This window comes from Eschrichtius robustus, chromosome 15 (genome assembly GCF_028021215.1).
Source record: "Eschrichtius robustus isolate mEscRob2 chromosome 15, mEscRob2.pri, whole genome shotgun sequence".
Classification (NCBI taxonomy): Eukaryota; Metazoa; Chordata; class Mammalia; order Artiodactyla; family Eschrichtiidae; genus Eschrichtius; species Eschrichtius robustus.
Window position 1 is genome coordinate 49,198,970 of NC_090838.1, and position 14,753 is coordinate 49,213,722.

Below are 14,753 nucleotides of genomic sequence, written 5' to 3' on the forward strand. Positions count from 1 at the left end.
TACATTCAGGGTCTCACTTCATGGAACCTATGCTGGTTAATGGAAAAAAATTGTTCTAGTATTAAGGAGATACATTCCTTAATTCTTAGCCAATCAGTTTTCTTTTTTTTTTCTTTTTTTCTTTTGCACTCTTACAGGCTTTATTGAGATATAGTCAACATATAACATTGTGTAAGTTTAAGGTATACAATGTGATGATCTATGTGTATGATGCAAAATGATTACCACAGAAGGATCCTTAACACATCCACTACCTCATATAGTTACCAATTTTTGCCTGTTTGCATGGTGAGAACTTTTAAGGTCTACTCTCTTAGCAACTTTCAAGTACGCAATATTGTTAACAATAGTCATCATGCTTGATATGAGATGCCCAGAACCAACACTCACCATTTATTATATGTTTAATATATGTTGTGCTTTAAGTAGATTGTGTCACTTAATTCTCACTGCTTTATGGAGTAGGCACCATTATTCCCATTTACTGTTAAAGAAACTGGACTCAGGGGTGACCAGTTTGCCTGCAGGTACACAGCTGGAATGGGGTAATTTGCAAGCTTCTATGGGGCACAGGAAAGTGAATGAGACAAACCAAGTACTCAACGACTATATGTCGCATAGGGTAAAGCAGATATGCAATAACTGTATTTATTTATTATATCTAGCCAGAACTAGATATTAAAGTTACCATTTGAGATAAGCATTTTAAAAATTGTTATATCTACTTTGGTTAAATTTAGTTGATGTTTGTATTCTTTTAAGACTTTTAAGAATACATGGCTTTATAGTATTATAAAGAGATCAAACTAATATATGTATGTGTGTGTATACATATATATATATATATAGAGAGAGAGAGAGAGAGAGAGAGAGACACAAACATACCACCAATGTTTCTTTGAGGCCTTAGAAGTCATATGAAGGTGATGTTATAATAAAAACAGCAACCACTAAAAAACAGCATTACCTAATATTATTTGAGCATTTTCTCTGAGCGAGGCACTTTGACAAATGTTGATATTTATTGCATGATTAATCCTCAGTCTAGTGAGTTAGGGTCTATTTTAGCCTCATTTCATAGATGGGGAGCCAAAGAAGGGTGAAAAAGAAGGCAGGATATGTTGGGATTGAACTCAGGAAGACTGACCCCACTGTATCTGTTGAAGGTAACTAAAGCATAGGGTCAGTAAGGAGGATGTGTGGGACCATATACTGAAGGATCTGTGGGCACTGTGCAATGAATATATACTTAATTGCATTGGCTATGTCAAACTATTAAAGGTTGAAAACAGGAGAAGTGAATTTTTTATAATATGAACAATATTGTAGTAAATTAACACTATCAGCAGTATGAAAGAGGAACTGGCAAGCTACAAGCCCTACAATTTGCTTATCTCCTTTCAGCCTCATGGTGTGTGTGTATGTGAAGAACAGATAATAAGTCACTATGGGGAGGGGTGAGATAGGGGTAGAGGATTAAGAGACACAAACTACTGTGTATAAAATAAATAAGCAACAAGGATATATTGTACAGCACAGGGAAATATAGCCATTATTTTGTAATAGCTTTAAATGGAGTATAATCTATACAAATATTGAATCACGATGTATACCTGAAACTAATACAATACTGTAAATCAACTATACTGTAATTTTTAAAGTCAATATGGCTGGAGGCGAGAGCAACTGGAAGACAAACATAGGAAGAGGAGACTGGAAAGGTAGATTAGGTCAAGATTCTGCAGGACCTTGATCGCTAATAATTTAACCTTTATTTTGCAGGCAGGCTTTATCGTATTTATGATCAAATATTAAGTTATGTGCTCAATTATGTTTCCCTTAGTATCTAGCATTGGTTAATTGGATTGTACATGTGGTAGACAAACAGTAAATGATTTTATTAATCTATTAATAAATGTTACTTTATTAATTAAACTTTAATTTATTATTTTACCTGTAGAGGACTTGATCTAATCAAAACCAACAGAAACATGGATTTCTATGAAAATATAACCTATGTCTAGAAAATAATAACCTTCATGTTCTATAAAATCAGACAGTAAAACTGACAGATTTTAAGATTATAACCCATGAAACTTATAACTAGAGCACATCAATTTTAAAAATCCTAATTTTTAAAATACGTGCACAGTTTAAAAGACATTAAATACCTAATAAATAAGGAAATACTATGACAAATATGGGACTTTACTTTTAAATAATTATGGGTAAAGGTAACTTGATGGAAGGGAGCATAAGGAAAGCTTCAGGCTGCTGAATGATGTGAAAAGGAACAAAATGTACACAGGAAAATTGTTCAATTAGCTCATCCAAGACAGAGCACATGGGCAAGTGAGCCAGACAAAGAACTTGCAGCCAGTGGACATCATGGACAGTACTCTTCTCCTCCACGCCTTACATGCTCAGCTGTGTTAGTGTACTTCGAGTCTAAATGTTGTTACTTGCTGGTGCAAAATACGAATTGCACATGAACCCACATAATTTCCATTCTAAGCAGATCTCATTCCCATATTTACAAATTGTGTAAGAGCTAATTAATGTTACAGAAGCACACATATAGCAGGATAGACTAAAACTGGAAGTACTGAATATTCAAATACTAAGCAGAGATTTTTTTTTCCTTTTTTAAATTAAACATACACTGAAGAATAGTTATATAACATGTGAATACATATGAATGAAAAAGAGCTATACAACAGGCAGCCACACGTGGGTCACCACCCAGCTTCAAAATAACATTACTGGTGTTTTTGATGCCATCTCCCCGATCACATCTCCATCAGTGGCCCACACTCAGAGGTAACCACCATCCTGAGTTTAGTCCGTATCGTTCCCTTACCTAATTTGGAGTTTATTCTAATTACTATCTTGTTTGATTTTGCGTATTATGTTTTGTTTTATAAGTGAAATCATATTGGATGCAACTTTTGCCTTCATTTGTCCATTAAATATTATGCTTTTTAGATTTAATTGTGATAATGCACGTAGTTGTAGCATATTCATTTGCGTTGCTGTATCATATTGCATTTCATAAAAATATCAAAATTCATTTATCCCTTCCACTATCAATGGACATCTGGGATATTTTCTACTTTCTTGCTATTATATACAAGGTATCTATGCATTATTTTACCTGTCTCCAGGTGCACAGGTACAGCATTTCTTTGGGCTACATACTGCTCCACTGTAGGGAATTTGCATGTTCCACTTCATTACATAATACAGATTGATTTCTAAGGTGGTTTTAACTATTTTCATTCCCAAATACATTGTATGAGAGTTCCCACTGTTCCACATTGCTACCAAAACAAGATATTGTAGATTTTTTTTTAACTGTTACCAATCTGGTAACTGTAAATGCTATCTCATTGCCATTTCAATCTGTATTTTCATGACTGCTAATAAAGTCAAACGTCTGCTGTTTACTTGCAAGTCACGGATCCTTTAATGTGAAGTGCACATCCAAATCATTTGACCATCTTTTCTTTGGCATTATTTGGCTTTTAAATACAAATTTGTAGAATACCTTTGTATATTACAGATTCTAATCCCTTGCCACTGCACGTATATCTTGTTAGTACATTCTTCCTGGTTTTGGTCTATTTTCACTTTTGTAACATCTATTGATAAATATTTGTAATTTTTGTGAAATAAAATTTGCCTTTGTAGTTTGCTAATTTTTTTTCATTAAGAAATCTTTCCTAAGCCAAGGGCATAAATATATTCTCCATTATCTTCCAAAAGATCAGAAATTGCCTTTCACATTTAATATTTTCAATGCACGGACCTGATCTTTGTATATGGTACGAGAGGTAAGGAAAAGATTTCTTCTTTCCCATACTGACAAAGAGTTGGCTCAGCACAATTCACACAACCAGTACTTTCCCCCACTGATCTGCAATGCCAGTGCTGTCTTAAACAAAGTGTGGGTCTGTTTCTGGACTCTCCTGGTTCACTGGCCTATTTGGCTAAACCCATTAAAACAACAAATATCTTAATTAACCTAACTTTATAATAAGAATTAATATCTGGTAGGGCATGTCCCTCAACCTCGTCCTTCCTCTGCAGAAATATCTTGGCTTTTCTTGCCCTTGCTTTTCATACACATTTTAAAATCACATTATCCAGTTCCATACACCCACCCCCAAATTATGATAAAGCTTTCAATATTTCACCATTAAATATGGTGCTCTTTTTTTTTTTTTTTGTCAGCAACTCTTTAGCTGGTTAAGAAAGTTTCTTTTTCACCTTCTCTGCTAAGAAATTTTATCATTATTTATTATTGAACTGTATCAAGTAAGTTTTTGGAACTATATGATGATCCCATTGTTTTCTGACGCTGTGCCAATGTTACATTCCTATTAAGATAAATTTTGCTTACCATATAATACTGTTACACTGGTTGATTCATTCTGCTAATACTTCAAGTTTTTAAATCTAAGTTCTTGGTGAAATCAGACTGTAATGGTCCTTTTTTTAAAAAAAATACTGTCTTTGTCTCAAAAATGTAAGTTGAGTAGTAGACTCCTTTTTTCTCTCAACTGAATAAATTTTATAAGATTGGAATTTTCCATTCCTTAAAGCTTTAGTAAAATATTTCAATAAAGTGATGGGGTAATGGTGATTTTTGAGGACATTAACTACTGATAACAATTTTTTAATGGATATAGAGCATTTGTATGTTCTATTTTTTTTTTCCTGTTTTGGTAATTTATGCTAGAACTTTGCCATTTTCATGTTTGTCTCAAGTTTGGCAGCAAAGAGGTGTCACTAATGTCCTATTATTATCTTTCTAAGAAAGGACAAATTTTTCATTCTCTAATCATCTGTCTTCCAAATGAGTTTAATCCATTTTGGCTTTTAACTGAAAGGTTTAGTTCATCCGTACTATGATTACATATACCTTTCCTTAGTTGGTGCTTCCTTTTTATCCCTTTTTTTCTGTTCTTTTACCTAATTGACTTCTTTTTTTTAATAGATCTTTATTGGAGTATATTTACTTCACAATACTGTGTTAGTTTCTGTTGTACAACGAGGTAAATCAGCCATATGCATACATATATCCCCATATCCCCTCCCTCTTGAGCCTCCCTCCCATCCTCCCTATCCCACCCCTCTAGGTCATTGCAAAGCACTGAGCTGATCTCCCTGCGCTATGCTGCTGCTTCCCACTAGCTAACTATTTTACATTCGGTAGTGTATATATGTCGATACGACTCTCACTTCGCCCCAACTCTCCCCTCCCCGCCCCCGCCCCGTGGTGTCCTCAAGCCCATTCTCTATGTCTACAGCTTTATTCCTACCCTGCTGCTAGGTTCATCAGTACCATTTTTTTTTTTTTTTTTTTTAGATTCCATATATATGTGTATGCTAATACGGTATTTGTTGTTCTCTTTCTGACTTACTTCACTCTGTATGACAGACTCTGGTCCATCCACCTCACTGCAAATAACTCAATTTTGTTTCTTCTTATGGCTGAGTAATATTTCATTGTATATATGTGCTGCATCTTCTTTATCCATTCGTCCATGGACATTTAGGTTGGTTCCACGTCCTGGTTATTGTAAATAGTGCTGCAATGAACATTGTGGTACATGTATCTTTTTGAATTATAGTTTTCTCAGGGTATATTCCCAGTAGTGGGATTCCTGGGTCATATGGTAGTTCTATTCTTAGTTTTTTAAGGAACCTCCATACTGTTCTCCATAGTGGCTGTATCAATTTACATTCCCACCAACAGTGCAGGAGGGTTCCTTTTTCACCACACTGTTTCCAGCATTTATTGTTTCTAGATTTTTTGATAATGGCCATTCTGACTAGTGTGAGGTGATACCTCATTGTAGTTTTGATTTGCATTTTTCTAATAATTAGTGATGTTGAGCAGCTTTTCATATGCCTCTTGGCCACCTGTATGTCTTCTTTGGTGAAGTGTCTATTTAGGTCTTCTGCCCATTTTTTAATTGAATTGTATTTTTGATATTGAGCTCCATGAGCTGTTTTTATATTTTGGAGATTAATCCTTTGTCCTTGTCCGTTGTTTCATTTGCAAATATTTTCTCCCAAAAGGGTTGTCTTTTCGTCTTGTTTATGGTTTCCTTTGCTGTGCAAAAAGCTTTTAAGTTTAATTAGGTCCCACTTGTTTATTTTTGTTTTTATTTCCATTACTCTAGGAGGTGGGTCAAAAAAGATCTTGCCATGGTTTATGTCAAGGAGTGTTTTTCCTATGTTATCCCCTAAGAGTTTTATAGTCTTACATTTAGGTCTTTAATCCATTTGGAGTTTATTTTGTGTATGGTGGTAGGTAGTGTTCTAATTTCATTCTTTTACATGTAGCTGCCCAGTTTTCCCAGCACCACTTATTGAAGAGGCTCTCTTTTCTCCATTGTACGTTCTTGCCTCCTTTGTTATAAATTAGGTGACTATATGTGCATGGGTTTCTCTCTTGGTTTTCTATCCTGTACCATTGATCTATATTTCTTTTTTTGCGCCAGTACAATTGGTATTGTTATTTCCCACATCGTAATTTTCCATATAATAATTTGACAGCTATACCTTTTATCTTTTTGTGGCTGCCTTATTAACTTTAAGAAGCACACTTAATTTAAAACCTGAAGATAACCAACCTTTTTAAATTCCCCCCTAACTTTATAAGAAACTTGGAACACTTTAACTTCAATCACCTTCTCCAGACAAATACTATTTTGATGATAATATTTTGTTTAATTATTCCTTCAAATTGGACTTATATAGTCTATGTTTGTTTAGATTTTTTCCACATAGAATTTCCCTCTCCCTCCCCTCCTCTCTCTCTCTCTCTCTTTTTTTTAATCTTACACTACAAATGGGATTGATCTCCCTCCTAAAGGACCTATTAGAATTCCCTTTGGGAAGGGACTATTGGTGATAAACTCTCTCGGCTCATATTTTTCTGAAACTTTCTTCATGTTGCCGCTTTTTTGGAAAAGTTCTCTAGATGTATAATTCTAGATAGTTATTTTCTGTATGCACTTTAAAGATACAATTCCATACTTTCTTTCACCTTCCATTATTAATTGCAATGTCAACTCAGTCTAATCACCTTTTCTTTGTGTGTGAACTGCTTTCACTTGCTGAGTGGTTTTTTTATACATTTTCTGTGTCAGTATTCTGCAGGTTTGGATTTAAGTTTATTTATCCTTTGAGACTTTCAAATCTGAAAATTAAGTGTTTTCCATCAATTCTGGAAACTCCTGACCATCATTTCTCTAAGCCATACTGCTTTCCATTCAATTTTTCCCTCTGGGAATCCAGTTAGATACATGTGGTGCTTTTTCCCTTATTACACATCATCTTCCGTATTTTTTATCCTTTTGTCTTTCTGTGCTGTATTCTGGGTAATTTCCTCAGATATTTCATTTCCCTAATATGTTTTTTAACCTCTGTATAGTTTGCTATTTAACTCATCTTTTGAAATTTTTTAAAAATTGTGAATATTATATTGTTAAATGTCAGATGTTTCAAATCTGATCATTGTGTAGTATTTATTCATATTTTCCTACCCATCTTTTAATTTTAAACATATTTGTATTTTATACTTGTATAATATTTTATTTTTATTTTTATTTTATATTTGTATAAATTATCTGAAGTCTTTTCAGATTTAATATTGCTATGCCTTGTTTCTGTTGGCTCTCTTTCATGGTGATTTATTTCCTTGTGTGTATGTATGAGTTTTAATTTTTGATTATGCATTTTCTCCCTTGTAACTTTATCTTTGGGAATTCTTTGAGGCTTGATTTGAGATTAATTTCCTTTAAAGTGGATTTCTGTTTACCTCCATGAAGTCCCAGACCATTAAATGAGGTCTTATTTTAAAATAAATTCTTTCCATGAGGTTTTCCTATTTGTTTGTTTTGTTTTTTGTTTTTCCACGGAGGATACATTAATTCAGGTCCAAACAAGGCCAGCTTGTGCTACAAAGTCTCAAAGATGCCCTGCCACCTATCACCAAAGTTTGTATAGAAAATTCCTCCTGTTTATGAAAGTTTATTCCTAATTCACTCTTAAACTGAAAGTGTAGCACTTTAGGTTACCAGAGTCATGTAATAGGCTCCCAAAAGCCCTCCTGCCTTACGTCAGCAGTAGATTTGTTTCAAGTCCCATGCACCTTGCAGAGACATCCAAACCAAAGGTCAAGATCACCAGTGGTGCAAAGGCCTCCTAGGCAAAGATCAGCGTTAGTACTAGTGTGTCTTTCTGGATTCCCACCATCACATTATTTTTGGATTCTGAGGAGATCGAATTGTCTTGCTAGCTTGAAATATAATTTTAAAGTTTTATTTTACCTCGAAATTTAAATGTTTTCACCTGAAGTGTGGTTCAGGGTATCTCGTCAGCATATTAGCAGAAGGGCAGTCAAGATTCTCTTCTGCTTCCATTGGCTCATATAATGAATCCCCCAAATATTTGCTGGATGAATATTGGTTGAATAGGTGAAGGAGTGGATGGCCCAATAATAGCTCCTCTATACCATCCTTCAGTACCAGGGGAGGGTATTTTAGGCTTTACCGTCCATATGGTCTCTATCTCAACTACCAAACTCTGCCTTTTTAGTTCAAAAGCAGCCACAGACAATAAATGAATGAGGATCGCTGTGTTCCAATAAAAAAAAGAAAGAAAGAAAGAAAGAAATCTGTGCATTATCTAAGTAAGTAGTGGTGAACTCCCACTGGCACAGGAAAAACTCCATTTATCTAAGCACAGGAGTAATGTCTTGAGAAATGAAAGATGTATTATGAACATTTCTCTGAAGTAGACAGGCATGGTGAATCTCCACCCTACACACCAACTTCCTAGGAAACCAAAGGAACTAAGATGGCACATCCATCTTTCCAGCTGCCCTCTGAGAACTCACATTCCAAAAATCTATCCAGTAATCCCTCATCAGTGGTAAAGTTTGCACTGGGAGCTGTATGTCATCAGCTATATTGTGTAAAATTTTTTCGAAGAAAAGAACAGACACTCTAGTATTATTAGAAAAAGAGTGTGAATTATGTTACTTGGGATTGAATATAATGTACGCCCTTGAACTGGGCAACACTTAAGTGATTCTCAGATAGCAAAATTGAGATTAGAAAGGTTTCTCACCCTTCTGGTGTTTCACAAAAGAGAAACATAAATTTAGCACTAAGTATCTTTGTAAGAGGCCAGGCATCCCGTGGAGTCATGCTTTAACAGTTTGATCATTAACCTGGTCTGGGACTTTCACAAATTTTAGTTATAAATTATAAAACGTAAGAAAAGCTTCAAGGTTTATAAAATAGTGTTTTCCTTTAACATCAATGACCATAAATAACAGCAACAATTCATTTTCATGGACAGCCAAAAAAATCCAAACATGACAAAAATATCCAGGATTATATTACCTTTGCAGCTGATATTCTAGGAGAATAAATGTTCAAAGTAATGGTTAGGAACATCTGTTCTTTTTAGACATGTTGGTCACCTTTTGTCTGGATTCCATATGATATTTTCTAGTTTAAGGAAAGAAAAATATGAACCACTATTCTAACGCAATACTACTCAAGTAGAGTTTAACATTTTATATCAACTACATACCTGCGTCTGAGTCCCCAGACTGGGCAGAAATGTGGTCAAGCTTATTGGTGAAATCTGGGCTAGCAGGTAAACACTGCCCTAAGTGGTGTTTCCCCACTTCTCCCCAAACAGACTATGGCAGAAGATGAAACACAAAAACCCGAAGCCCTGTGCTTCTCTCTCTAGATCTAGACAACTCACAGTTACCATATGCTTCATTAACGTCACTTCTTCAAGTGTCACTTCTTCCTACATTTCATAACATTTAAGACCTTAAATTCTCACCCAGAAAAAAAGAGAATAATTTTTTTTAAAACCGCAACGATAGACAGATGTAGTGGTAAAGGTGATATATTCTTATGCAATATTGTTAGTATATTATATGATATGATTTATGATAGGCTTTTCAAAAATCTTTCTAGCATTTCCACATTTTCTACATGGAACATGATTTACTGTTATAATCAAGGGAAAACACACACACATACACACACCATGAATGAGGTCAGTGTTTAAGGTCCGAATTTGCCTTCAGTTTACCCCATGCAGCTTTGGGGTGGCTCTCAGCTTTGTGGGCCTTGCCCATCTGTTGGGGAATCCACTCCCCCACCCCAGCCTGGCTCCTGGCATCCTTCTACTCACCCCTTGTCTTTCAACATAAATCCCTGACCTGACTCGCCAGGTTCTCCTCAATGTGTTGCATTACCAACCCCACGACAACAGTTCCAGAAAAGCTCAGTGCTGACTTTATACTCTTTTCCTTCTCAAAAAGGAAACTGACAAAAGGAGTTCTTAGAGAGGCACAGTCCTGTTTCTTGCTAACTCCCACCAGGGGAAGGGGATCAGTAGGAAAAACGAGGAAAAAAGTGCAGAGTTCCATATGATGGATAGTGGCTCAGTATGTTTACTTATGAATGACGGTTATCCATTTCTTAATACTGGATACTGGGGATTTACAACCACTTAAGCCTCAAGAGGCGGTTATGTGCATCTTATGTAAACTGTATCTCAGTAAAGTTGAAAGGAAAAAAGAAAAAGACCTTATTACTAGAGGAGGGGGATGAGAACCAGCGGCACGATATCTGTCCCACCTGTTTCCCCTGGAACCAGCTCCCATAACCCAATCTACTAGTTATCACGATCTTTTAAAGTCCAGACAGTGGGCTTCACTCGATCCTCAGAAAGTGTTTAACCATCTTACTGTACTGTAATTTAACTATGTCATGGGTTTTACCTATTACTTTATTTATGGAGAACTAGAGGTGTCAATACAAGATTCCTCAAACTTTGCTACTCAAACAGAAGACTTAACCAGCACGTCGATTTCACCTGGGGACTTGATAAAAATGCAGAAACTCAGGTCCCAGACAAAATCTACTGAATCAAAATTTGCACTTTGAAAAGGATCCAGGTGATTAAAATGCACTGTTTCAGTGCTAGAGCACTGATACACTCTTTTAAACGCAAACACACAGGAGATTAATATCAGTAAAATAGAGTTGAGAGAGTTGTGTAGTTTAGAAAAAGCCAATTCAGGCATCCTGGTATGCCTCCTCACCAGCCTATTATTATAACTTTGCATTGTAAGTTCCCTAATAACAGGAGTCACCTTTTGTGATACTGTGATTTGTAATAAATGTATATTTGGTCTTCATCCCTTTTCTGAGCTCCTAAAACTCTTAGTATGTTTTAAGTGAGGAGGGTGATAAAGGTATCTTGTTATGTTAATGGGGTGACTTTTGGAATGTTGACAGATCACCTAAAGATGGGGGCTGATTACCAGAGGAACCAACCATGTGATTAAAAGCTTGGAACTTTCAGTCTCGTCCCCTTGACCTCCCAAGGGAAGAAGGGCTGGAGGTTGAATCCATCACCGAAGGCCAATGATTTAAACAATCATGGCTATATAATGAAGCCTCCAAAAAATCCCAAAAGGTGGGGTTGAAAGAGCTTCTGAGTTGAGATCTGGGGAGAATGGCAAGCCTGGAGAGGGCATGGAAGCTCCGTTCCCTTTCCCCATCCCTTGCCCTATGCTTCCTTTCCATCTAACTGTTCTTGGGTTATATCCTTTTATAAATAAAACAGTGATCTAGTAAGTAAAATGTTTCTCTGAGTTCTGTGAGCCACTCTAGCAAATTAATTGAACCCAAGGAGGAGTTTTGTGGGAACCTCTGATTTATAGCCAGTGGGTCAGAAGTATAGGTAACAACCTGGACTTGTGATTGGTATCCTGATTGGAGAGGATCACTGGAATCTCCAATTTATAGGCAATGGGTCAGAAGCACAGGCAACAACAGCATGGGCTTGCCGCTGGCATCTGAAGTTGGGGAGAGGGGGCGGGGCGCAGGGCAAAGTCTTGTAGGACTGAGCCCTCAACCTCTGGAATCTAACACTATATCTGGGTAGAGGGTCAGAATTAATTTGAATTCTCAGGCACCATACTGGGGTTCGAGAATTGCTAGGTGTTGTGTGGGAACTACCCCCCCCCCCCGCCAACACACACACACACACATTGGAATTGGGTCCAGAAACCCATATAAGACCTTTCAATTCATAGCAGTTATCATATGCCTTCATATAAGACCTTTCAATTCATAGCAGATATCATATGCCTTCATATAAGACCTTTCAATTCATAGCAGTTATCATATGCCTTCATATAAGACCTTTCAATTCATAGCAGTTATCATATGCCTTCATGTAAGACCTTTCAATTCATAGCAGTTATCACATGCCTTCATGTAAGACCTCTCAACTCATAGCAGTTATCATATGCCTTCATGTAAGACCTCTCAATTCATAGCAGTTATCATATGCCTTCATATAAGACCTTTCAATTCATAGCAGTTATCACATGCCTTCATGTAAGACCTCTCAACTCATAGCAGTTATCATATGCCTTCATATAAGACCTTTCAATTCATAGCAGTTATCATATGCCTTCATATAAGACCTCTCAATTCATAGCAGTTATCACATGCCTTCATGTAAGACCTCTCAACTCATAGCAGTTATCATATGCCTTCATGTAAGACCTTTCAATTCATAGCAGTTATCATATGCCTTCATACTTATCTAGTAACTGTTGCACAGCTCCCCTTTCTTCCTTCAACTCCTGAGATTTTCTCATCTAATCAATGTAGATCTGATCCTCTGAAATTAAAGCAGTATCTTCTAGATTAATTTGACCTTCTAAATATAAATGTTCAGGAACAAAATTTCCTCCCAAAACAAAAACTCAGAGGAGTTGCTAACAGAGTATATTGATACTTACTCAAACCAGAATAATTTAATCTCTGTATACAAAAACATTAACATTAAAAATAATTATGTCTAACTTCCATAAAATTGTAACACAATTCAGTCCCTCTGATGAGCCCAACTTTTAGTACTAAGAAGGAAGTCACTGTCACTGGAAAGTCACAATCACAATATAATCCTTTCACAGAATTCGTTTTAATTAAAAACCAGGTGGTCCTGAGTTTTTCTCTAAGGGGCTATACTAAAAAGTTCCATTGATCATGCTTTCCATAATGACAAATTCAACTGTAAACCTGGAGGAAAATGGAATAGACGAATCAAAATATTCTCTCATTTTTATTAATATAATCCTGGTATCTGGTAGGAGTGTTCATAATCATGACACTGAAAGTGGAAACCATACGAGAAAAAACTGGCTAATTAAAAAATTTAAAAATTTATCCATATTAAAAATCCTATATAATCCCAAGGTATATTTATCCTAAATACAAATGTAACTTTTAAAAATCAATATTGAGAAGATGAATATGTCAATAGAAAATGAGATTAGGAAATTCAAAAAAGAGTGGCCATAAAACACAGAAAAAAAGGTTTATCACTTTAGTAATCAAAAAGTGCAAAGTAAAAGAATAATATTGCCAATCTTTTTAACTGACATAAAACGTTAACTATATTAGCCAGTGCTTGCAGTAATTCAACAATAATTACTTTTGATGCACTGCTGGTGGAAAGGTAAAAGTTGAAGTCTTTCTGAGGAACAGTTTGGCAACACGCAACAAAAGCCTGAAATATTTGCACACAGCAAATCTAATCTTTCAAAATTTGTCCTTAGAAAATAATCTGAGCTGTGCAATAACGCTCAGCATGTCACTGTTGGAAAGCAGTTAACAACCTAAATGCCCAGTAAGAAGGCTTGGTTAAATAAGCCATGGTACAGTCACACACTGTAATATTAGGCAAAGTTTTAATATGTTGTAGAAGAAGAATATATAATAACATGGGAAGAAATTTAAAATATATTAAATGGAAAAAACTAAAAGCAATATGTGCACTATGATCCCTTCTAGAAAATAATATAATCACAATACGTCACATTTATGTATGAGTGAATGGATGGCTAAATGGATAGAGTTATATATAAAGGTAAGTATATGGATGAATAAGTGAATAGATCAGTCAGTGAACAGATGGAGGTATGATAGATCACAAAAATTGCAAAAATATTCACCAAATACTCACCAAAATACCAAAAACGTTGGCTAATTCTAAGTGGTGTGTTTATGGGTATGTATCTTTGATTTCAAATTAAGCTGAACTTTTTTTAATATGCTAAAAAAAAATCTTCTTTTGTGACTCACCTAAAACCTGTACTTGGTCCATTCTTTTTTAGTATTTTATATATTAACTTCTATGAGTTCTTTGACCATAAGATACAAAATTTTTGAAATAATTGCTGCTGGTAGTTTTTTCAGATTTTTGTTGTTGTCATTCAGAAATTATTAAATTTTTAGGTAGTCAAATATACGGATTTTCCCTTTGTGATTTTTTTCCATTATTTTATATGCTTAAACTATTCATCATTACTAAATCAGACAGCCAACTCTATTTTTTACAGTGTCCAGAGATCTCATTTTTATTTAACATTTCTTTTCACCTCATCTGGAATTTATATTGGTATACAATGAGGTAAAACTAGATCTGACTTTTTTTCCAAACATGTTAAATAACTGTCCCTGGGCCACATCTTAAATAGTCCATCCTTCCATTGATTTATGATACCAACTCAATAAAGTCTTATGTATTTGAATCTGTCTTGGTTTTCCTTCTTTTCCATTGTTTTTTTGTCAAAATGACACTGTCTTGAGTATTGTAGCTTTATAACTTATAAGACAATT